Source organism: Heterodontus francisci, chromosome 13, assembly GCF_036365525.1.
Source record: "Heterodontus francisci isolate sHetFra1 chromosome 13, sHetFra1.hap1, whole genome shotgun sequence".
Classification (NCBI taxonomy): domain Eukaryota; kingdom Metazoa; phylum Chordata; class Chondrichthyes; order Heterodontiformes; family Heterodontidae; genus Heterodontus; species Heterodontus francisci.
The window spans coordinates 4,287,081-4,314,017 of NC_090383.1; the positions used below are offsets into that span (position 1 = coordinate 4,287,081).

The window sequence follows — 26,937 nt, forward strand, 5'->3', positions numbered from 1 at the left end:
GTGAAAAATCTGTTGGCTTTAAACACTCGCTCGGCGCAGATCATAAAGAACTATTTGCAAAAAAAAATTACACGTATTGCTTAGGGGCATTAGTGAAATCAACACGTTAATTGCCTCCAAAATGAAGATTTATACCCCTCTTCGGCGATTCATTTTATGTTCTTATTCTCCGGCCACAGCCGAAATTAGGCTTATTTCTGACCGTTGTTTCGATTTCACGAGTAGAAGTTTAAGGAAAGTTTTTTTTAAACAAATAAAAATTGCTCACATTGAGAAAAGTTTAAAGGCGATTACTGCCCTTCTATCTTTTCCTTTATGATTTTCCGAAAGCTTTCGAGTTTACATTTAGTAGTAATTCGTGAGAATAGTGATGTGCCTTTCTGGATTATCCCATCCCAGATGTATTTTTTAATATCTACCCTCGGGTGAAAAAAAATGAATTGAACTGAATTTTTAAAAAATCTGTTGTGTATTTCCCAGCAGTTACAATAAGGGAATGTGTTTTGTTCTGAGTCTATGCACATTTATACTTTTGTGTCTGGGGTGGAAGGCTTCGCTTGTCAGTTTTGTCCGAGTTTGGGTTACATTTCTGGACTTGCTTTACTTTAGGTGTTGTTCAGGCTGTTCTTTGGGGGCGTGTAGACTCCGGACTCCTCACTGCTGCAGCACTGGGAAGGTGGGTGAGAGGCTGCACACTGGTCCTGTATGTGGTTGATCCAGTTTAAGACCTTGCAAGTAAACCCCAACGAACATTTGGTCAGTTAAGAATCAGGTAGAGTGGCTGGACTCGAACTCAGGAGATAGTTTGTGTGGAAACTGCTTTATTCATAGATGCTTAGTGCATTGTTTGTGGCGCGCTGTTGTTGGACATGAATATACAATATCTTTTCAGCGGTTGTTGCAATCGTTTTCTGCTTTGGAAGGGCAGACTCGATTGCTTGAACGTTGACAGCGGATTGCCAGAGTGTGGTTCAATTTTTCATCCCTCTTATTCCAAAAATTGACACTGAGTAAACAAAACTTCTCTAATTTTCTGGTTACTTTTGTTGGGCGTTGGTGCTACTTTGGAGACGTTGTTTGGTATTTGTGGACACTGTCCCACAGCTCAGGAAGAGCTACTCGCACGGCACTTCCCGACAACTCTCCGCTTTGCCCGCACATTCCCATCCCATGCCCATCCCCACCAGTGGGGCGCGGAATCCCACCTTGCCCATTCTTCCATTGACTGATAATGTCACATGACCCCATTGGCACTGCCACGTGAACTCACCGTGTCCAATGTTACAAGGACTGGCACTGTCACATGACCTAATTGGCACTGTCACATGACCCCACTCTGCCCATTGTTACATGGACTGGCACTGCCATTGTGCCCCGGGTCCTGCCCACATGGGACTAGGCTCAGCCGCCAGCTGCCCGTGGTCACGGTGTCTGCCGCCTGGCCTCCTCCGCTATTTCCCCAGGTCCGAATTTAGCTGAATTCTCACCCTTTTCCCGGGCTTGTTGCAGTTTCCCGCCCAGTCCCTGTGTCATTTCACACTTGTACCTGAGCAGCGAGCTCCTACTGGCGACTAGCTTTTCACTGAAGTTACTGCCTTGCTGTGGCGTCTTGTAATTTTAGCAACAAAACCCGGTATTTTTTCAGAAAGTAGATTCTTGATGTTGCCGATTGCAATGCTGTATGAAACATACCTGCCAAAGATATTTCCCGTTTCTAACTGCCGAATGAGAAAATAATCACAAAGTTCCCAGGCAGAATATATTTCAGTAGGTCTTGCTCTGTGATGCCAGTCAAGAAAATATTTTAATTATTAGCATTGTTTTGCGATTTTGTGCACAAGTTGGGGTTGAATATACAGTGGGAAATTCAATCCAGCAATTTCAATCATGTCATAAACCACAAGAATAAAATTCACGTGGCATAACAAGGGCTGCAAAGCTTGAGGCTGAATTTGTACCCTTAATTTACCTTTTACTTCATATAAGTTTCTGGCTTTTTTTGCTTTCTTTCTGTCTTACATAGAAAACGTGCTGGAGGTGTTGTGATGTAATGGAGAGGGTGGTAACGGATGCAATGATCATGGAATTTAAGGTGTATGGAATTGTATGACTCATTCTAGAGAGATTCTCCTGTAATGAATTATTGTGAAGTAAACTTCTCAGCATAATTTTTCAAAAGTGTCTGTCTCCTGTAATGTTGGAATTCTCAATATTATTTCAGCAGTGAGGAAAATCTAAGTGGAATTAAATGTCCCTCACAGTGAATTTTATTTCCATAACGCATGTTGGTAACCTTGTCGTTATAAATTAATTAATATGGTAATTACTTTTTTTATTTAGCATTAACAAGGACTACGCTAAAATTCCTTCTCATGTCTTGTGAATTGGCATCTCAACTTTATCCAGAGATAACTAGCCACCGTTAAAGGCTAAATTCACACGGCTTGCTTTGGTCCAATTAATATTTGTTTCCTCAGTGAGTTACAGAATAAGTGTGGATTTGTAGCTTCCTGACTTTGTGTAAAACCCCCCCAAGCTTAAACACTGCTACAAAATATTGCAATGAGCCAAGTTTATGGGAAAATACAAAATAATCCTTGAAAAATATGTCATCTTGGATAGCAAATAATTCCAAACAGTTCTCGGCTGTATGTGCTCTATAATGTACAATCCTAGTTCCAGTGTTAAGTGTATTCTGAATGAACGCAAGCTTTCTGTGCCCTTCTCTATTGTGTGGTCTGTTCTTTTTTTGATTGCCTTTTTTCAGAGTATTATTTTATAAAATTCAGTCAAATTGTGTTGCAAGAAACTATGACAAATCTCTCATTGTAAGAAACTTCACCCATTATAGTTGGTAGAGCAGCAGAGATCACAATTAAATTGCCCACTTTTGTCTTGCTCCACACATTTTTATTTTAAAATGGAGGTGTTAAGTATGAAATTAATGTACATTGCTCAAACAATAAAATTCTATATTTCTTCATAGGGTTAAAAGTTACACAAATATATAGTATTGTTATCTGTTGCTGTACCTTGAGGGTCCTTTAGTTGTATAGTCTGTGGAGTTTGTACAGGAGATGACCATTAAATGGAATAGTAATAATTCAAATATAAATACATATTTTATTTCCATGTTGTTTTAGAGTTTTTTAAAAACAATTTAAAATAACGTTTTGATATGTTGAGAAGTGAAAGCTAAAAAGAAGTGTTATGACATTTCAGATGGTAAATATTAGTGTCTTGTAGTTTCAGATTGCAACAATTTTATAGACAGAGCATGAAGTACTATGGCTTGTGAAGTGTTTAAAGCTGTTACTCTAGCAACATCTTTGTGTTTCAGATAGAGGATACCACATGGGTCCTCATGTGATAGCATACTTAAACAGTGAGTGGACCTGGGTGCATAAGTCACCAAGGTGTTGTATCTAGTAGATGCAGTTTGACGTAGTACTCTATTTGTACAATGGCTAACTAGTGTTAGTTGTTAAAAGTTTAAAATAAACATGGCGATGAATGAAGTAAGTTCTGAACCTACATTGTATTTCTGCACTGTCTTGGAAAAACATATTTGTATATAGTGATTCAGCTGGCATTCTGATAATTGGGATTGGCTCCTCTTGCTGCATGGATATGTCAGAGTTTTTTTTAAATTAATGATGCGTTTGCACACATCATGACATTTAAATGTGTTTAAGAATTTCTGGGTTGGGTGATGATGTTTCACAGTTTTATTGGGACCTTCCTTTTGTTTCTGTGGAAGTGTGACTAGAGGCAAATGGACTGAATGGTTAGAGGGTGCAGCTTATGACAACAGAAAATTTTCTGATGTAAAAATGGTTATACTGGTAATTTTCCAATACTGTGAAGACCATAGCCATTGTATAAACCAGATCGTTTCATGTTATTATTTAATTTGATATAAAACTATTTTGTCTAGTTTTTCTGTTTTTGTTTATGTATGCTTTACATCATAGCAGCAAACCTATTCCACGTTTTTTCATTCACATTCATATGCTTTTTATGTGTGCACCACATCTCAATATTCATTTTCATGCTTGTTTGGTTTTTCATTTTCAGTTATGATCTGATAATATTCCGAGTTGAATGTACACATTTTATTCATTCACGGGATGTGGGCGTCACTGGCTAGGCCAGCATTTATTGCCCATTCCTAATTGCCCTTGAGAAGGTGGTGGTGAGTTGCCTACATGAGTCGCTGCAGTCTGTGTGGTGTAGGTACACCCACAGTGTTGTTAGGGAGGGAGTTTCAGGATATTTACCTAGTGACGATGAAGGAATGGCAATATATTTCCAAGTCAGGATGATGTGTGACCTGAAGGGGAACTTTGTGTTCCTATGCGTCTGCTGCCTTTGTCCTTCTAGTTGGTAGAAGTTGTGAGTTTGGCAGGTGCTGTTGAAGAAGCTTTGGTGAGTTACTGCAGAGCATCTTGTAGATAGCATACACTTTAGACATGGTGCGTTGGTGATGGAGTGAGTGAATGTTTAAGCTGTTGGAAGGGGTGCCAATTAAGTGAGATGCTTTGTCCTGGATGGTGTTGAGCTTCTTGAGTATTGTTGGAGCTGCACCCATCCAGGCAAGTGGAGAGTATTCCATCACACTCCTGACTTGTGTCTTGGAGATGGTGGAAAGACTTTGGGGAATCGGGAGGAGAGGCACTCATCACAGAATTCCCAGCCTCTGAACTGCTGTTGTAGCCACAGAATTTGTGTGGCTGGTCCAGTACAGTTTTTGGTCAGTGGTAACCCCGAGGATGTTGATGGTGGGGGATTCAGCGATGGTAATGCCATTGAATGTCAAGGGGAGATGGTTAGATTTTCTCTTGTTGGAGATGGTCATTGCCTGACACTTGTGTGCTTTGAATGTTACTTGCCACTTATCAGCCCAAGCCTGGATGTGGCCCAGGTCTTGCTGCATGCAGGCATGGACTTCTTCATTATCTGAGAAATTGTGAATGGAACTTAATACTGTGCGAACAGCTGCAAAAATTACCACTTCTGACCTTATGATTGAAGGAAGATCATTGATGAAGCAGCTGAAGATGGTTGGGCCTAGGACACTATCCTGGGGAACGCCTGCAGCAATGTCCTGGGGCTGACATGATTGGCTGTCTTTCTTTGCGCTAGGTATGGCTCCAGCCAGTGGAGAATTTTCCCCTGATTCCCATTGACTAGGGCTCCTTGATGCTACACTTGGCCAAATGCTGCCTTGTTGTCAAGGGCAGTCACTCTCACCTCACCTCTGGAATTCTTGTTTGAACCAAGGCCGTAATGAGGCCTGGAGCCAATGTGGGCCTGGCAGAACCCAAACTGAGCATCAGTGAACAGGTTATTGCTTAATAGCACTGTCAATGACACCTTTCATCACTTTGCTGATGATTGAGAGTAAACTGATGGGGAGATGATTGGCTGGATAGGATCTGTCCTGCTTTATGTGGGCAGAACATACCTGGGTAATTTTCCACATTGTTGGGTAGATGCTAGTGTAGCTGGAACAACTTGGCTAGAGGGGTGGCTAGTTCTGGAGCACAAGTCTTCAGTACTACAGCTAGGATGTTGTCAGGGCTTTGCTGTATCCAGTGTGCTCAGTCATTTATTGATATCACATGGAGTGAATCGAATTGGCTGAAGTCTGGTTTTTGTGATGGTGGAGACCTCATGAGGAGGATCAGATGGATCATCCATCTACTTACTCTATTCATTTACTTTAAATCTTTATGTGCAAGCAACAAAATGGATAAATTCCAATGTAACATTTTTTAAGATGGCGTGTGCACTTTGTATCATTTAATTAAGCAATGTGGGTTGTTCCTTTCTGAATTAAAAGCATTTTGCCATTGCTGCAGCAGAGCAGTTTGTACTAACTGAATAGTTAAAGATCAGGCTGCAGTTTCTTCTTAATAATCTGTCAACATAATTATTTTTGTGATGGTTTGTGGAGGATAAACACAATTTTTTTTTAAATCTAGCAATTCAAAGCAATATGTTTAACTCAAATAAAAGTGGGCTCTACCAATCCTTTTAAATTAGACATGTCAAATTAAAGTTACTGTTGTACTATGCAATTTAATGTTGAACTTAAAATCTAGCTGGTGAATAAAACAGTGAATTAGATGTTCTGACACAGGACTTTCATAGATTTTCCCCTCCAAATTTACATAATTTTGTCTTTAATCTTGTGCTTATTTGCTACGAAGGAAATAACTAAGAAAGTAAAATGTAAGTTGTGCCTTGTAGCTAGCCCCACAGTTCTGTATATGGCACTGTATTGAATGATGTATGTCTTAATGTTAGACTGATATTTTATTTTTGTTGAATTGTAATTGTGGGCTGTGGAAATTCTACCTGTGGTTACTCACTGTCAGGAAACTAAGCACGTTAGGAAGAGTTCATGGTAGTACTATTTTTATGTGCTCCATGAAAGGAGGAGCCTCCATGGGATAACAGCCATTTCTCATTTTAGACATTCTGACATTTTAATCTGACAGTATAGAATTGTAGCTCATTAAATTAAAGCTATTGATCTAAAATCTCTAACATTTATCTTGCATTACATTTTTCTGTATACACTTTGGTTATCTGCCTGGTCATTGATGCTGTCTGTATTTGAGTTCTTGCTTTCAAAGGTTGAGCCCTTGTCTCCTTGACTTGCAGGTTGATGGGTAAATTGGCCATTAGCAATTGCCCCTAGTATAGGTAGGTGGTAGGGAAATATAGGGACAGGTGGGGATGTGGTAGGAATATGGAATTAGTGTAGGATTAGTATAAATGGGTGGTTGATGGTCGGCACAGACTCGGTGGGCTGAAGGGCCTGTTTCAGTGCTGTATCTCTAAAACTAAAAACTAAAACTAGCTGGAACCCAAAAATAATAAACATGGGTCCTAAAAGTTTTTAGTTTGAGTCAAAAGGAGAGTGGATTGGAATCATTATGTATTTATTCATCTAAATTGTATAATAAGCAATCCACTAAATTCCACCTCTTCTGGCATAAAAAGTATTGAGGAAACAAAGCACAATGTTTGAGTATGTCTTAAATTCTATAATGCAGTGTCAATGGATTGCTATATTTTTGGATGAAAGGTAAAATGGAGAAACTGTCTTGAAGTGTAATTACCTACAAAGTATTGCTTTATGTTTTATAGAATTTGTTCTCTGAAGCATTGTCCAGAAAATCCAGTTTGCTTAATGTTTCTACATTTGTCACACACTATAGAAGGTTGCACACAGCACAATGCTTCATGGTACACTGATCACATCTGGTTATTATCAGGTACATGTTGAAAATACTGGGCGATAATTAAAATAACAGAAAGAGAAAAAACAATTTATGTTGTATATGTAAAGCTTACATAGCAGCATATGACAAGAAAAATAGCTTCAGGCTGCCTTTTGGAAAGTAATCTGCCCTAGAGAGCACACCATCCTATCATATAGCTTTGGCTAGGTCTAACAGGGCTGGCTTCTAATAACCCAAATCTCCTTTCTTAATATCCTGCGTTCGTCCAATACTGTGTTCAAAAGCTTGTGTAAAATTTGTCTAATTTGGTAACAGAAATACTAGTATGTGGCATTCTAGCATGTTTCTGAGCTGACTACAACATAGTGGCTGGACAAAATCATAGTAACTTTTATGGCTAAACAAACATCCCATTAGAATTATTACCACCAGTCAGTTACTAGTTAAAGATCTTAATCAATGGGGCTATAGCTTGTGCCTATCTGCACTGCATACCTCATCGTGACTGAGCTTTCCCTACAGAATAGAAAGACTTCCATAAATACTATTTCTTTAACTTTTAGGCATTAATGGGTTACTTTATTTGGCAGGAATTCTGTTTGGTTTGTACAGCGACAGTTAACAATGCACAAATTAAAAAGGTTATGAATCAGTGGTGCTGCCATTATGAACAGTGATTTTGATTTTTAACCATGTTGGTGGTAGATGTGAATTGCATTGCACAATTAAAGTTGGCCAGGAAACAGGAACCACACAGTTGTATAGACCTTATTTGTACAGAGTGAAGTTAAAGTGGAGAGTGGTATTTATTTATAGAGAACAGTTGTTTGAAAGAAGTTCTGTACACTAGCTGTGGCAATTGTATTTGGCCATATAAAGTGATGTGCTGAGATTTATAATGTTATCTGTGAGCTTGCTTCTTATGTCTTAAATTTTTGGGAGGAAACACTTGTATTCATTTGCATGCAGTAGTATAGGTATCTGTCTGACAGTTTATGGTGTCAAACATTTTGCATGGTTTCTAATTCTTGACAATTAAATTGCAAGATGTTTTATTTTAATTTTAATGCTCACTTGTTGTTTTATTTATTTTGATTTAGAGAAATGAATAAATATAGAAAATGATGAGATTTCATCAGACAACCTAACATGCAGCTTTCCACACTACTGTACATAAAAGTGATGGAATTTTTTAAATGCTGTCCCAAGACTGCTGACATAATCTAAACAGAAAGTAAACACATCATATTTTTACCGTGCAATCCGTGATTGTTGTCGGCCCACCGAGTTGAGACTCATTTTTACTATTTTTCTGGCCAGCCAAGTGATAATGAAAGTAATACGCTGATTTGAATGAGTCCCAACTCAGAATATTTGCTCCGTAATTTGAAATAGAACTAAGGTGTTCAGCTATTAAAATGATAACTTGGCAAATACACTCTGTTAGCTTATAACTAGTTAGGAGAGTGTAGCATTATGATTTGTTTATGATATACACTCATCTCCTGGTCTTAGAAAGTTAAAATGTTTCTATGAAATGTAAAGTGGGTGGCAAATTAGTATCAAGAAAAAAATAAAGTGCGGGAAATTTTAGAAAGCAATAAAGCATTTTCCTTCTCATGCTTACATCGTCATAGAACCCATTTTGTTTATTCAGTGCAAGCCTGGTACAGCTACAGGTAGATTAACATAGATTGGACTCTATAAAACAATATTGTCTCTCACTAAAATAATAGTCACTTTCTGAGTATAAAATAATTAGTCATCTCGTTTTGCAAAATTTTATTTTGTTCTCTTTTGGTTAATGTTGAGAATTTGGCATGAGAATTAAAAATCTACTGGTGATAACCGAAATGGACAAGAAGTGCAATATGGCACATATCAATACGTAAATATAGAAATGAAATCTGTTTAGATAGAGTAGATCCAATAACTTTCTGGTTATTGAACATGTTCGCGAATTGACTGTAGATGATTCACAGGGTGTGGGTGTTATTTTTAGCTTCATATAATAAACCTTCATTGAGCCATGTGATATTGAACTACATTTATCAGTCAAAACACGTTATCCTTTGGTTAATGGAACTTCAGTAGGGACGTCTGAGTGTGTTTGGTACATGTAGAACCGTAGAAAAATTACAGCACAGAAGGAGGCCATTCGGCCCGTCCTGTTTGTACCAGCTGGAAAAAATTTTTTAAAATCTAGCCGCCCAATCTAATCCCACTTTCCAGCACCTGGTCCATAACCTTGCAGGTTACAGCATTTCAGGTGCATGTCCAGGTACCTTTTAAAAGAATTGAGGGTTTATGCCTCCACCACTGTTCCTGGCAGTGAATTCCAGACACCCACCACCCTCTTGGTGAAAAAGCTTTTCCTCATGTTCCTTCTAATCCTTCTACCAGTCACCTTAAATCTGTGCCCCCTGGTAATTGACCTCTCCACTAGGGGAAACAGGTCCTTCTTGTCTACTCTATCTAGGCCCCTCATAATTTTGTACACCTCTATTAAGTCACCCCTCAGCCTCCTTTGTTCTAAGGAAAACAACCCTAGCTTATCCAATCTTTCCTCATAGCTGCAACCTTCGAGCCCTGAAAACATTCTTGTAAATCTCCTCTGTACTCTCTCCAGAGCAATTGCAATTATGTCCTTCCTGTAATGTGACCAGAACTGTACGCAGTACTCCAGTTGTGGCCTAACCAGTGTTTTATACAGTTCCAGCATTACATCCCTGCTTTTGAATTCTGTACCTCGGCCAATAAAGGAAAGCATTCCATATGCCTTCTTCACCACTCTATCTACCTGTCCTGCCACCTTCAGGGACCTGTGGACATGCACTCCAAGGTCTCTCATTTCTTCTACCCCTCTCAATATCCTCCCGTTTATTGTGTATTCCCTCGCTTTATTTGCCCTCTCCAAATGCATTACCTCACACTTCTCTGGATTGAATTCCATTTGCCACTTTTCCGCCCACTCAATCAAACCATTGATATCATTCTGGAGTCTACAGCCATCCTCTTCACTATCAACTACACGGCCAGTTCTTGTGTCATCAGCAAATTTCCCAATCATGTTTCCCACATTTAAGGCCAAATCATTAATATATACCACAAACAGCAAGGAGCCCAACACTGAGCCCTGTGGAACGCCACTAGAAGCAGCTTTCCATTCGCAAAAACATCCATCGACTACTAGCCTTTGTTTCCTGTCCCTGAGCCAATTCTGGATCCAACCTGTGACATTTCCCAGTATCCCATGGGCTTTCATTTTACTGACAAGTCTGCCATGTGGGACCTTATCAAATGCCTTACTAAAGATCATGTGGACCACATCCACTGCACTACCCTCATCAATCCTCCTTATTACTTCCTCAAAAAACTCAATTAAGTTAGTAAGCCATGACCTTCCCTTAACAAATCTATGCCAACTATCCCTAATTAATGCGTGCCTTTCCAAGTGGCAGTTTATCCTGTCCCTCAGAATGGATTCTAACAATTTACCCACTGCTGAGGTCAGACTGCCTGGCCTATAATCATCTGGCCTATCCCTCGCACCCTTTTTTAACAATGGGACAACGTTCACAGACCTCCAATCGTCTGGTACCCCTCCTGTATCTAGTGAGGATTTGAAGATGATCCTCAGCACATCTGCTATTTCCTCCCTGGCTTCCTTTAACAACCTGGGATGCAATCCATCCGGCCCTGGTGATTTATCCACTTTCAAGGATGCCAGACCTCTAGTATTTCCTCTTTTATGATGCTTTTCCTATCTAATATTTCACACTCCTCCTCTTTAACTACAATGTCTACATCAACCCTCTCCTTTGTGAAGACAGAGACAAAAATCTCATTAAGAACCCTGCCCACATCTTCTCATCCACTCATAAGTTCCCTTGTACATCTGTGATAGGCCCTACCCTTTCCTTAATTATTCTCTTGCTCTTAATGTACTAATAAAATATCTTTGGGTTTTCCTTGATTTTACCTGCCAATAATTTTTCATGTCGTCTCTTGGCTTTTCTAATTTCCTTTTTTACTTCACCCCTGCACTTTCTATACACCTCTAGGCTTTCTAAAGTACTAAGGTTTTTGTGATCCTCATAAGCTTTCTTTTTCTGCTTTAACTTACCCTGTAAGCTTCTAGATAACAGGGGACTCTAGATTTGGCAGTACCACCCTTTGTCTTTGTGGGGACATGCCTACACTGTGCCCGTAGTATCTCACTTTTGAATGCCTCCCACTGGTTTGCCACTGATTTTCCTTCAAGTAGCTGTATCCAGTCCACTTTCACCTCTCAGTTTCTTAAAATTTGCCTTCCCCCAATTTAGAACTTTTACTCCTGTTTTATCTTTGTACTTTTCCATGATTATGCTAAAACTTACTGTATTATGGTCACTATCTCCAAAATGGTCACCCACTGTTACTTCCTCCACTTGCCCAGCTTGTAGGATTATTATGTTATTATTATTATTATGTTACATGTTTTTGGAACCATGGTCACTGGGTGATTAGCTCTTAATGTTTTGTTTGCAGTATTTATATAATATATATTTTAAGTTAACAACCTGATACGGTTCAGCTCAAATAAGTGTTATTATGTCTGCTCTATGAGACTCACTTTCTGCTCCCTTGACTGTCTCCCCTTCCAATTCCTGTTCATTCAACTGCCTGTCCTTGCCTCACAGCTCACTGACCTTGTTATTGGCTCTATCTGCATGGGCATTGTTCCCATCACTTTCAAACCTGCCATCAGTATTCTTCTTCAAGTGAAAAACAGCCACTCAGCTCTCCATACTCAGGCTGGTTGGGTCGAGTGACCTTATTCCTTGTTACAATATGCATCCAATTCTAAGAAATTCTCTCTCCCCATAAAAACACCTTATCAAAACCTATCTTTTCCACCAAGCTTGTGATTCGAATGTTTCTACTCTTTCTGTACTGTATCATTCTATGATTCGACTATCGTTTTGCATCCATTTCTCCTCCTTGAAGTGCCATGGGAAATGATCTATATTGAAATGCATGTAATTATAAAGTAATAATGATATAGAGAAAAGCACAATAATACCCTCAGTTATTCAGATTGGCAAAAGTTGGGAAGTGGCAGCCCACAAGGTCAGTGCTGGGACCACTGTTGTTCACCATTTACATAAAAAATTTGGAATCGGGAAATTTCAAAATATGCAGATGACACCAAATTGAGGAGTGTAGTTTAGAGGCCTGCTTTAGGTCGGGAAAAAGAACCCAGCCCGAACCCAACCAAACCACAGCAGGCCTGAGCCCGAGCTGGCCCGAGTCCCTCCGATTTTGCACCGACCCCGAGCCGACCTGAACCCGCCACTACTCGGCCCGACCCAAGCCCGACCCGACCTGACCATCCGTTTACTTACCTTCCTGACACCGAACCTGCAAGAAGCTGCAGCGCACGCGTGAGACGTCATAATGACATCACTCACTCACTGCGCAGATTCAGTTTCGTCCCGGACTCCCAGCTCAGGTAAGTTTTTTTTATTTTTAGTACTTACCAGCAGAGCACTTACCATGTGTGTCCGGCCCGACCCGACCAGACTCGATCTGGACTCAGCCCGACCCGACCCGACCCGAGCCTGAAAGTCGGCTCCGGAAGATGGGCCCGACCCGACCCGAACCCGACACCTGTCTTCGGGTCCCTTCGGGTTCGGGTTGGGTAGCAGACCTCTAATGTAGTTAATACAGAGGAGGACTATGACAAAATACAGGAAGACATTAATACACTTGCAGAATGGGTATATAATTGGTAAACGAACTTCAACATAGATAAGTATGTGGTGGTATATTTTGGCAGGAGGAATAAGGAGGTCACATACTCCTTGGAAAATAAGTGTCCAAATTGGGTAGAGGAGGTGAGCAATCTGGGGGTACAGATACACAGATCTCTAAAGCTTAATAAGGCCATAAAAAGGCCATAATAAAAGCAAACAAGGCAGAGAAGTTAGGTTAAGCTTGTACAGAACCTTGATAGATCACACTTGGAGTATTGTGACCCCTTCTGGCCTCCAAATTTTAGAAAGAATATAGAGGCACTGAAAAGGGTGCAAAAAGATATAATAGAACTGTGAGGTTATAACTATCAGGAAAGATCGAACTGGCTGGGCCTATTTTCTCTAGAAAAAAGAGGGGTGACCCGATAGAGGTCTTTAAAATTCTGCAAGGGGTTTGATAGGATAGATGTAGAGAAGATGTTTCAATTTTTGGGGGAGACCAAAACTAGTGGCCAGTACCTAAGATAGGTACTAATAAATCCAGTAAGCAATAACATCCAATAGGGAATTCAGGAGAAACTTCTTTACCCAGGGAGTGGTGAGAATGTGGAACTCACTACCACAGGGTGTCGTTGAAACAAATAGTCTAGATACATTTAAGGGGAAGCTGGATAAACACATGAGGGGGGAAGGAATAGAAGGATCTGTTGATGGGGTGAGATAAAGTAGATGTTAGGATGAGGCTCATGTGGAGCATAAATACCAGCATAGACCTGTTGGGCCGAATGGCCTGTTTATGTGCTGTAAATACTTTGGGCTGAATTTTATCAGCCCGTTGGGGATGGGCTAGGTAGTGGGAAGGTTGGCAAAAGGGCATGGTGGTGGAAGAGCTGGTAGATCGGCCATTGCAGGGAGGCCAATTGAGCCACTTAAGTGGTCAATTAAGGTTCACGTCCCACCTCCACGGGCATTTTGCCTGCATCGGGAGAGCCCGCCGCAGTGTGGGGAGATCGCCCAGTGAAACCTGATAGCCTCCAAATGGACTTCAGGGGAGCCCCTCCTTTAGGGCAGGGCCCTGGCTACCCCTAAACCTACTTACCCCTCTTCGAGGGCACCGGGCCATTGAGGCACCCACATCCTGTAGCTGCAACCTCAGCAATGGCCACTGCTAATGGTGGTGCTGCTGAGCTGTCAGCCCTCTGATTGGGCTGGCAGTTCTTGGGGGGCCAGGCCGCTGTCGTTGACAGGACAGCAGCCCCTGTAGCAGCCACTTAATTGGCTGCCACCAGCAAAATGGGCCACCTCCCACTTTTGGCCCCGGCAGTGGGACTTCTGCCACCTTCGAAAAATTCCGGCCTTTGTAATCCTGAGATTGGTTAAACAGCTAAGACATGGATTTTGCTTTGTGCATGTTGGGAGAAATTGTCATTTTATAGAAATAATTTGCATTTTATATGACTTCTCAGCACTTCATATACAGTGAATTACACAATCACTTTTATTGTGAAAGTAAACCAATGTAACCATTTTGCATTCAGCACAAGTCCGACAAATATCAGTGAGGTGAACACCTTGCCTATTCTTGGTGGTGTTTCTTCCAGCTGAGCCAAAAGTATAATTCTTGCAGCTGATTTTATATGTGATTTAAAAAAAAAATCTTTTGCTTGCTTTTGAGTTGAACATCTATCTGTACACAGGCTGGAGGCCACCACACAGTGTTGCAAAGGGTGTCTGTAAATTAATACTTTGTCACTCGTAGGTATTCTAAATGATTATAGCACAATATTCATTGGGTTGGCACCCCGCCAGTTATGTTGGTGCACCCCCAACAGTACCTTCCAGCACTGACTTTGATAGTTTGCAGGGGTAGTGGGAGGATACTTCATTTCTAAGGGCCAGTTGGGCCCATCTATATATGACTGCTGGAAAACTCCAGCTTCCACATGCCTTTTGCGAGGAGGTAGTTGCCCAGAGTTTTCCTCTCAAACACTTGGTATGTTCTTCTGGGTCCCCTGTGCAAGGAGACTGATCTACAAAATTAAAAAGAAATTAACCCGTAAGTGGAAGCCAGTGTACCTTCTCATTCAATGTCTGGGGCACCATTGGTATTCAGGTCTCCCTTCCAGCCTAGGCAGTTGGGATGCTTGGCCTGGTGAGATTCTGTCCCTTAGTTCCCCTTTTCTTCTGTCTTTAGCCTTGCAAGGGGTGGTCAGAGGGTCCACCATTTAAAAGCAGCTAGGAAAATCTTAGAAATGGTGAAGGTCCAGACCCTGAACTGTTTTCCTGGGGATTCCACTTGTCTGCTGCTGGAGGAAATTGGCCAAACCCCTCAGGAATTTTAGCTACTTCTCTGGTAAAACAGCCTGCCAGGGATCACTTGAGTAGAATGGGCCTATATTCTCTTGAGGTTAGAATAATGAGAGGTGATCTCATTGAAACATATAAAATTCTTAGACGGGTTTGACAGGGTAGATACTGAAAGGCTGTTTTCCCCCGGCTGGTGAATCCAGAACATGGGGGTCACAGTCACAGGATAAGAAGTTGGCCATTTAGAACTGAGATGACGAGAAATTTCTTCACTCAGAGAGCTGTCAGTCTTTGGAGAGGTGTGGATGCTCAGTCATTGAGTATATTCAAGATTCAGATCGATAGTTTTTGGACACTAAGGGAATCAAGGGATATGGGGATAGGGCGGGAAAGTGGAGTTGATGTCGAAGATTAGCCATGATCTTATTGACTAGTAGAGCAGGCCCGAGGAGACGAATGGCCTCCTGCAGCTCCCATCTCTTATGTTACTTGCCAAGTGTGGTTACTTGCCAAGGTCTTGGAATACTGCCAGCTTGTGTGGAATTGTCCCTTTCCATACAGGAGGGAAGCAAATTCTGGGTGAAGCAAGTCATATCATTCAAGTGAAACGTGTAGTAATGTTGGTAGAAAGTACTGAGAACCATTCAGACATGTTTAGCACTCCTGAATTTCTATATCCAACCAAAAAACATTACTTTAAAGTGAATAAAAAACATCCTTTTTGCCTGTAACAGCCTTGTGAGGGTCATTGAGCTCGTGGAGTATTTTATAGCCGCACAGCCAATTGAAGAATAAGTTTTTTATTTCAGGTACCACTTTATTTATGGGGGTTAATTTCAACTTAATCTAGCTGGTGGGAACGGGATGGTTCAGGTCAGATACACTCATACAACTTTATGCTCCATTAACATCAATGGGTTCGGTTAAAATTACCCCATTGTTAGTGAGGAGGAAGAGTTAATAGTTACCACTGCGGCAGTGAAAGAAGTGCCAAACTCATTAAATCTCTGTGTTGATGATCCATGAGGTCTTCTAAGTCCGTCCCTAGGCAGCACTAGTGGACGACAGCATAGCTAACTAGCAAGCTGTAGGCATAACAGTTCCTATGCCTATATCTGTAATTAGCCCTGCTGACTTGCATCACGACCAGGGATCTCCTTTGCTGCTGTTTGTTTGGACACACACTAAACTGACTCTCAGCCATAGGTGATAGCACAGACATGAATGCTAACCAATTGCTCTTGTACTACTGCACATATGCTACTGATAGAGGGCATCTCATCATGATGTCTACTGACCTCAGAATCTCTTATGGTTGTCTGTAACAGCTCTCCAACAAAGATGAAGCAGTCCATGTTGGAATTTCATCTTGGAATTTTGGACCACGAGAACCTCTATAACAACAAAGCGAGCATTCATGAGGGATGCTATACTGTGGCTTAGGCAGTGTAACTAAGGTCGCAACTGCAAATACCACTGGTGTAGCCACAAACTCAGTGTCAGAATAAAATACATGCACTCATTGTTGGATGTGTTGGACTCTCCCTATGCAACTCATGGTCCAATGTAGTGTACATGGGTGCATATAGCCTCTTCATTGCAAAGGAAGCCCATATAACCCAAGGGCTAGAGTCCCACCTTGTTCTACTAACTGGCCCCATATCAACTCCTGTTCTTGTCAGTTCTGTGCCATCAGTGCTCAATGCCTCTCACTTTGCTTTCTCTTCGCCGTCACTCTCTGCAGTAGTGTTACCGATGGTGCCGACTACTTCACTGGGGGTAGTGATAGTTGCTGCTCAGGTGGCTGGTGTTCTTCAGGTGTACCTGATCCTTGAAGAGAGAAGGTGGATATTATCAGTACTTAAGCACACCTATTCATTGAGTGCTGTGTTGTTATTACATGTACCAAGATGAACTTGTGTGCAGGATTAGTGCACATGAACATATTCATACAAGGAATTATGCAAATCATAGTGGTTAATACCAGTGGTTCTGCACACTTCTCCAATCTCCCCAGTTCCAACCTCTTCTAAATCCTTTGCCGCAACTATTGCTTTCTGTTGTGGACTGAGTGATTTCATACACAGGGCTCACCACCTGTTTCACACTATTATGTGTGAGCTTTTCCGTTGAGTACAAAAGCAGTGGGGATTAGGTGTTGCTTAGGGCTCAGTGGGTAGCGTTTTAGCCTTAGAGTCATGAAGGCTTGGGGTTTAAGTCCCACCCCAGAGACTTGTGTACTAAATCTAGGCTGACACTCCCAGTGCAGTACTGAGGGAGTGCTACACTGTTGGACATGTCGTCTTTCAGATGAGACATTAAATCGTGGCCCCAACTGCCCTCTTGGTTGGGTGTAAATTATCCCGGGGCACTATTTTGAAGAAGAGCAGGGGAGTTCTCTCCGGTTTAGTGATCAATATTTATCCCTCAATCAACTTCACAAAAACAGATTATCTGCTCATTACCACATTGCTGTTTGTGGGAGCTTGCTGTGCATGACTTGCCTGTTGTGTTTCCTACATTACAACAGTGACTACACCTCAAAAGTATTTCATTGGCTGTAAAGAGCTTGGGGACGTCCTGAGATTGTGAAAGGTGTTATAATCCTCTTTAACTGTCATGGCATGCATAATATGATTGGCATAACCAGCCTATTTTACTTTTAGTCTAATTCTTCATCCTTCATTTCTTTGTGTCTTGGCAGCAATTGTTTTGCATATTTCTTTAACAGCTACGACTCTCTTTCACATTCATATATGTCCTCTGCTGAAACTTTGCAATAATGTTCATGTCTTTTTCGCAGATGCAATTTCTTCCAGACTGCCAGCCTGGTCCTCCCAAGTAGTTGCTCACTCTTTCTGTGAGATATTGATACTCTTGATGCCTCATTTCATATCTGAAGGATGTCCTCTCCCACCAAAATCTATTTGCGTTTTGTAATAACTGAGGGTATCAGCATATGCAGAATTGTATCAGTAAATCAAGGGTTTTACGATTTTTAGCCATTTTCCAACAGAATTCCACACTGAAACAGCTGGAATAACAAACCTTTCTGACATTTATATCGGTTAGTTGACTAGGTAGCTGTTAAGTGTTAAAGGGTCATTATTGGAGGTGCATCTTGATTAGCTGCTACCTTTGTTTGCTAACAGTCGTAAAATCATATTCTCGGGAAGTGTGTGTCTCAAAACTGCATTTCCCAAGATTTTGTAAGGGGCTGTAAATTATGTTAGGAAACAAGCACTTCTCCTGTTTTTCATTCAAAGGGAAAAATCTCACCCCTAGTTATTTTACTACCTTGCCTGCTGAGACTTAAACAGTTGCAATGATGGTAACTTACATCATTATGAGAGAAATGGACAAAGTGACAATTACTGGCAGATTGAATAAATAAGGAACGTATATTTGAGAGCTGAATATTATAATTTTTGAGTAGCAATAAAATGTGTCAATTTCAATATCAAGTTATTTGAATTTGGCTATTGGAAAGAGAAAGATATTTAATTGTTTAGATAAATTATACTTATAATCTTCATTTAATTGCATATTTATTTAATTCATATTTAGGCTTCTAATTTTTCGAATGGTTTTCTGAGTGAACGTTTCAGAGTTGTACCCTACCTTTTTTGAACATATTTTGTATCTTTCTCCCTTCCCCGGCCCCTCCCTTTCCCATCATCTTCCTTCAAGTTGTTTTTCACAACTAGGCTGTCCTCCTCAATGTGAAATGCTTGACCTTTCAACCAGCAGACACTTCCAGGAACAACATCAATGCAACTCCAGAGTTGATTCATTTGCAATCACACTTTTGCGTACAGCAGGAGACATTTTCCCTCTTCATTTAACCTTCTTCCAGGACCATGTAAAGTGAGGTCAAACTTAAATAGCGTTATATAGAATGTACAGCACAGAAACAGGCCATTCGGTCCTACTGGTCCAGTGTTTATACTGCATATGAGACTCCTCCCTATCCTGCTAATCCTTTCACCTGTATATGTTTATCTGGCTTCCCCTTAAATGCATCTATGCTTATTCACTAAGGGAAACAAGTGTGACTGTAAATCAAGGCTGGGGTTTCAGTCACTAGTTGGCAGAGCAGCAGTCCAGCGACTAATGAAAATCACAACTAATGCTCTTAAATCATAAGTGGGTAAAATGAGCATTCAATATGAAACAATTTGTTGAATATATAATGTCAGCATAGGAAATTAAGCTACAAATGCCATGTACTGAAGGTGAGATGCGGGGTTTTGTGGATAAAACGTTGCAGGACCAAAGCTGCTGTTCACTTCTTTACAGAGTAAAATCATCTGATTCTATATTTTAATAAAAAAAAGTACTGGTTCGATGCTGAGAAAGACATACGAACATACGAATAAGGAGCAGGAGTAGGCCACTCTGCCCTTCGAGCCTGCTCCGCCATTCAGTAAGATCATGGCTGAACTGATTACTCCACATTTCCACCTACCCCCGATAACCTTCCACCACCTTCTACAAAGACTTGTATGTCGTTGATATAGAAATCCATTTGTTTGGTGCATTTTCTTGCTCATTGGGTGTTTGTGCTTGTTTACACTCCTATAGGGAAATGGACCAAAAGTTAAACTGCATAGCATCTTTTAAAAGTATACTTATTTCTTTGCCACTTTGTAATCTAGGTAGGGCTGAAACCCTGTGTCATTTTGGACAGAAGTTTGATTCTTTGAAAAAAAGGTATAATTTGTTTTACAAAATACTTGATTGCAGAGAAAACAGCTTCCTTCAGTATCTCTGCTCTGTGCTTTTGTCCCACAAACAAGGGAAAAATTTAGAGGCTTCAAAACTGATTTGTACGTTCCCTCCTTTAAGTCCTAATACTAGTTTTCCTGTGCTCTCACTGATGGGAAGGCTGATGGGTCCCAGTACAAATCTTCCCTTTCCATTTATGCTGGTGCGAGAATGAGGCTCATTGTTTCTCTATTCAAAAGACTAAGATTTTCTGAAATGTTACAAATGTTTTTAACACCATTGATTCAGTGGTGTTTCATTGTAGCAGAATTGTATTATTAAAGTTGCTTTGAATACAACAGTTGTCAAGTGTAGAGCGGAAAGCAGTGTTTAATTTTTTTCAACTATAATTACACTTGGTAGAAACTGGATAATGAAAGAATGATTAGATTTTTAGTTTAACTATCCAGCAATCAGTTTGTTATGGGAAAGCACCAGTTTAAACAACCTCTCATTTCACTCATATATAAAAGAGATACAAACATTTTGTCCATTTTTGAGATCACATTAGAGAGTGACTGTAGCAGAAATTGTAATAAGCTGAAATGGAATCCAACATTTCTTGCATGGTTGCCTGTATAATGTGGAGATAGCTGTGTGAAAAGGGGGGTGCCCAGCATCTAAGACCCAACACAATGAAAATGCAATGAATCGGAATGCCTCACAGATCATAGCGGAATCGGAATTTCCAGCGAGGAAAATCTTTTCATGGTGAATTAAGTGGTGGAGGAGAAAAATAGTGATGAAAAAAGGTATGCTCAGTTTCACAAATGCTGCACCGGGAGCTCAGTGGTGGAAGATTTAAGAACCTTAGTGAAAGCTATGAAGAATAGAATGTGGAAAATTGAATTTACTAAACAATTAAGCATTGAATTAGCCTGCATCCAGTATTGGAGAGAGAGAAAGGGAGGAGGGGGAGGGGAAAGGAGTAGGAAGAGACAAATAAATCGGAGCAGCTCATTAAGGGATAGTGAATATGTCAGCCCAGTTGTGTGGCAGAGGATAGTTGCCAGTGAATCATTGCACAGTTCTTTTAAGCAACCTTTTCTGAAGTCATACACTTAATCTGGTTAATAAAAGCTTTTCTGCTGAGACCAGTCTGTTTCTCCATATTTTCTCATATTATTCCCAGCTTTTCTATTAATTACAAGTTGTATTGCCAATCAACAAGAGTAGTAAGGGACAGAATAAATGGAATGAGAGTGCCCTAGAGATGTCACATCGAGGATCTGATGTATCCTGGAACTCCCCTGGGTCTCTGCAACCTCCCACATGCCTTGCTGGTCTTTTGTTCAATTACAGTTAATGCAATAGTTTGCCATTTTCTCCTTCTAATTATATTTTCAAGTGGGATTTGTAGCACATAAAAAAACATCCTTTTACATGTTGAAGCACCAGGGCTTTGTGTCTGGTATTGTCAGTCCCCTGAGTGCTGTACTATTCTTTCTACAGAGCTCTGAATAAACAAGTCCCCCTTTTAAAACCTGCAATGGTGCAAGCTGACAATAAATACTTTAACCCTGCACACACTGAATATGTGTTTGAGATTACAATTTAGCAGCTTATTTTCAATTTCTTTCAGCATCAAATCATTCAGTGGTATTTTTGCCACCTGTTAATCTTTCTTATTACAATTAGCAGTATTTTTAAAAATGCATTTGAACATTTGTCAGCCACTTGTCAAATACAAAATGAGCATCGTGTTTAGTGATCAAATATCCCATGAGGTATAACATTAAGATTCTTGAATCATCAGCAGCAGCAAATAAAAACCTCCCCATAAAGTCTCTGTTTCTCCTTTGTGACAACAGTATTTGATATATATATAACATTGTCATCATCTCCCTTTTCCACGCAGCACAAATAGAGTTTGTCCTCAAAGCAAGCACAAGTCTATGTTTGAGCCTGGGTCAGTATTTTCAGCCTCCTATTCCCTGGCTAACACAGATGCTAAGAAACCAGTGCCTGAGTTTATGAAGACAGGCGAACACACACATGCATACACAGAAAAAACAGCTAGCTGGCAAGAGACATTTTCTCTCTGTGAGTTAGCTACAAACAGACTTCTGGATTTGCGGCCAGATAGAAATCTGCCTGGAATGGTTTTATCTCTGCTGATAGGTTTTTGTATTAGTATATATTTAAATAAATAAAAACAATAAAGGGGTAAAAAAACAGGTGACTCCTGGTCCCTTCAGCATTAAAGTTCCTGCAAATAAGCAACAGTTCGTGGAAAAAAATCTTGATGTGAACTAAGGCCCCTTACCTTGAAGGGGTTATATTTGGGCTTTATTCCAGTGGGGAACTCTGTAAATTGGTGCTAAGCACACATATGTACGCGCTATCATTCCATTAGCTTAAAATTTAAATTTATTCCTCAGAGCCTTAACGTTTCGCGTCAGTGGAAATCAGAGCAGTTTGCACTCAGCTGCTTAATGCATTTGAGGGGGGTTTGGGCACTGGGACATCTTAAACTGTGCAGGTAATGCAAATGTTTTAAAATACAGTACATACAAACATGTTATTATTGCAACGCTCCTTAAAAGGGAATATGTGTTTGCACACCAGCATAAAAAAAATCTGTGTACTTAATAGAAGTAGCTAAGCTTAATAGAAGTTTCTTACCAACATGGCCTTCTGGTAAGAGAGCTTTATTGAATTGTTACTCACCCTGTTCATGGATACTGTAGAAGAATGTCTTTCAAAGTAATAAAAGGTACCTGTGACAATGAAAGACTGAACCAGGCTGTTGCTTATTTTGAAGTACAGCTTAGATTTGTCCAAAAACACAACACAATCAATTTTAAATCGTCTAAATTAACACAAGATTCAAATTATATCATATAGTAACTTTATTTCATTGTAAGTGCATTGTGAATGTATGAGCAAGTGCATCTTTAGTGACTGTGGCCAAGAAAAAATTGAATAGGAGCTCTAAAAGCGAATGTAAAGTACCTGCATGATAGAAGTGAGATGTTTTAGTGAGTTTACAAAAATAGTTCAATTATTCTCCCTTAAGCTGACCTGGGATGATACTATACTGCATGTAAATTTACCCTTTACATATAACAGACTCTCCAGGATGGCCTGCAACTTATTGCTGCATTTTAAAAGCTTGTCCTGAAAGCTAATTAGATAAATTTTGCTCTTGTGACTAAGTACAGATTTGGGAGGAGAGTGAGCTGTAATTGTTTTTTTATCCTCCCAAAATGTAATTTACAGTCAATTTCTTTCCTATTTAAATGTAACTTTAAAACATACCCAGTGATAAGCAATGTCTGTTTTTCTGTCCAGTAGTACAGGGTGGCTGGATATGAGACTGAGTGTACAGAGTCCATGAGAACCCTTGTTTCTTTATATCCTATGTCTGGTCCCTTTGCTACATACCAATTAACAAACAGCTGGATCTAAGTGACCAGCATGGTTCGGGATTGATGATCGCTGAAAAAAAGGGACATACTGTTGAAGCTTTTCATCTTGCACTCATCAGGACAGATGTAAGAACGCCAAATTTCAAAGGGAGCAACAATTTATACTGCATGAGAAAAGGGTGCTGATTGTTTGGCAAGTTGACTCTGATTGGTCAAGGTGTTGCCATGGAGAATGCACCAGGGAACTCTTGTCCCCCACACTTTGTTTAACTCAAAAAAGGTGCAAAGCCTGGACATGTTCCTTTTGCCTGCAGAGGACAGGTCCTTGTGTATGAATATATGTAGCTTCTAGCAAGTAATTGGTTTCACAATGTACAAAACCAACAAATGTTAAGCATAAAGCCACACAAACCTTCAGCCTACACAGTGTTCAGGATGCTTTAGTTTCAACTGCAATGTGCATATTTTAAAGGTTAGATTTTAACTCTGGGCGGAAACTATCCAGCGTTCCGCTCTGTGAGCCCTGGAGATTTTAACCCCTGGGTGGCCTTCCCTGCCTAGGTCGGTCAATCTTCCATCCAAGCCTGGCAGGGAAAGCTGGCTGACCCCAGGCAGGGCAGCATCTCAGAACTGTCCCTGGCACTCAGATAAGTGGTAGGAGGAGGGGGTGATCAGGAGGCCATCACGGTCAGGTGAGAAGGGGAGGGAAGCCTGGGATACGTGAGGCCCAGGGTTTCCTTGTGGGATGCAGAGGAACATTCCTGCTCTGTCTGGTACCAGAGGGAAACCAAGAAAGCCATAACACGCGCACCTCGAGCTTCTCGAGGCTCCAGCTCCTCTTGCCGGCAGGTTGACCTGGCAAGGAAACTCCAGTGGCTCCCCACCCACCACCGCCACACAGGCTGCAGGTTAAAATTGCACTCGGGTCCTGCTGCTTTCTGGCAGGTTTCTGACTTACCTGCTGCATCCCTGGGGAAGGTAGCGTGCGAGTTGCCTTGGTCATGAGAAGCAGCTTCCTTCCAACCGGGCGGGAAGGGTTAAAATCGGTCCTCAACCGTTTTATGCAAAAGGGCACTTTGTATTTAAGTAGGGGTTCCAGGGAGAGGGTCACTCAAATAGAGGACTGCAGCCTCTGCTTACAGCTCTCCCCTTATTTACTTTTGTTTCTTCTGCTGCTTCTTGTCAAAACATGTGTATTTTCAGTCTGTCGGGGATATTACTGCACAGTACCGAAGAAAACATGAGTTTCCAAAGCTATTGTTCCTTGAAATTCCCCAGCTTTGCACTAGAAACTGCCACTGATGGCAGGACAACCACACATCTGCAATCACTGGTGCTCTATCACAATTTAAGTGCCTAAATTGAACAAATTCACTCAGAATACTATTAACCTATATGTAGCTCTGAATGTCATTTAAACTGCACTCCAGCATAAAGTACCCACAGGACCAAAACCACTTGCAGTAAATCACTGGGTTAGTTAATGGGTTAAACATTACTGTCATAGTGGTTGGACTACCTATCTGCTCAAATGTTAGAGCCTCACAAATTCATTATACGCTATTGTACAAAAGACCAACTAGTGGATGTAATTAGTTAAAAATTGTTACTATTAAGTATTTAAAAAGCCAAAAGATCAACTTTTACCTTGTAGGCAAAGAAGTAATCTGCTACTTAGAAAAAGTGTGCTTTTTCTTTGCCCGGGAAGATGGGGTTAACTGAAAAAATATATGCTCCCACACAGTGACTACCTAATCTCGAGCAGCTCATCTGGGAGTTTCGCAAATGATGACAAGCTACTTCCCCACAGGAAAACTGGAGATCAAGTGGACCAACATTACTCCTGCACATCTCCCAGCTGCCAGTTCAAAACTAGCATTGGTGAATGTTTGTAATAAATAGCTATCACTTGGATCATAGTTTGTGAAATGAATGGATCTAAGAAAGCAGTGGGAGTGAGCAATAACATTCAGAGAGAGGAGGAAATTAATAAATTTAAAAGACCAATGTGTTAATTTGCTGTTTTAATCTGTATAAACTGTATTTATGTCTTGAATGTTACACCTAAGTCATTTTAGCTAAGTTACTGGACCAGTAATCCAAAGTCTTGGACTAATGATCCAGGGACACAAGGACAAATCCCACCATGGTGGTTGGGGAATTTAAATTCAGTTAACTAAATAAATCTGGAATGAAAAGCTAATCTCTGTAGTGGTGACCCTGAAACTACTGGTTTATTGTAAAATCCCATCTGGTTCACTAATACCCTTTAGGAAAGGAAATCTGCCATCCTTACCTGGTCTTGCCTACATGTGACTCCAGACACATTGCAATATGGCTGACTCTTAACTGCCCTCTGAATGGCCAAGCAAGCCACTCAGTTGTATAGGGATGGGCAATAAATGCTGGCCTTGCTAGCGACACCCACAATCGTGAAATCAATGAATAAAATGTTGCCCCATGCATCGGTGTCCTTCAGTCTGTGCTAATATCAAATGATTTGCTGATTAAATACAGAAACGCATATCAGTAATGGAAATGCAAAAAGAGTCCAATCTTTGTTGTCGCTTGTTAGTCATTTCTAATAATTAAAGAGTACAATTTTTTTGCATTATGTAAAATTGTTCCATAGTAATGATGAGAACAGTGCTGATGTGATTTCACATCTATGGTGTTGAACACGTTTGTGCATTGGGTCCTCAGTGATCAGATTGTGCAAAGGAAAATGCTTGATTTTCACATGTGGCACAATGTGGGCAAAGGGGTAGGATGAAAGACACATACTCAAGCATGCAATAGAACAACAGCAGTAACCTGAATTTAAATGGTGCCTTGAATATGGAAAAGCCCCCAAGGTGATTCACAGAGGTGTAATTAGACGAAATGGATGGTGAGCTAAAGAAGGAGATATTAGGAAATGGTGATGAGAAGTTTGGTCAATTGATAAAAATGCGGTTATTTTAATTCAAGAAACAGAGGCATATGTAGTATGTGAGTGAGAGTATAAATGGGACTGTAAAGATAGGTCTTGGCTTGAATAGGTAGAAAGTAATATGCTATTAATGAACAGATGTCTTTTTTGGAGAGGTGGTGATTATTTTATATTTGTTGTCCATTCCCTCTGTGTGCTACGCATGTCAGGCATTATCACTCCTTGAGAAGATGGGCAGGAGACTTGACTCAGGACTGTGCCAGTGCTCCATATAACAAACTGCCAGGAAACCTTTTGGCACGTTCTCATTCCTTGGGCAAAGTGTCTGACCTGTATTCACTGACAAATCCTGATTCACGCCTGACATCATGAACTCACCTGTGTGGATTCACAGAGGCAGACTGCTGTGTACAATGCTGTGTGCACTCCAAGGCACTGCCATGTTGATGCTCTAACCAATGGTGTGGAAATGTTGCTCAAGAGCAGGAAACATTTTTTGCCCAAATTTGTGCCTGAGATAATGTGTGATGTGATGTTGCTGTCAGCGTTCAGATCCCTTATCAGTG

General features: G+C 40.7%; 1 protein-coding gene across 5 annotated transcripts in view; it reads left to right on the forward strand.

Annotated features, from left to right (window-relative positions):
* meis1a (Meis homeobox 1 a) overlaps window positions 1-26,937 on the forward strand; it is a 239,070-nt gene that overhangs the window by 15,875 nt on the left and 196,258 nt on the right. The gene's annotated exons all lie outside the window — the stretch shown is intronic.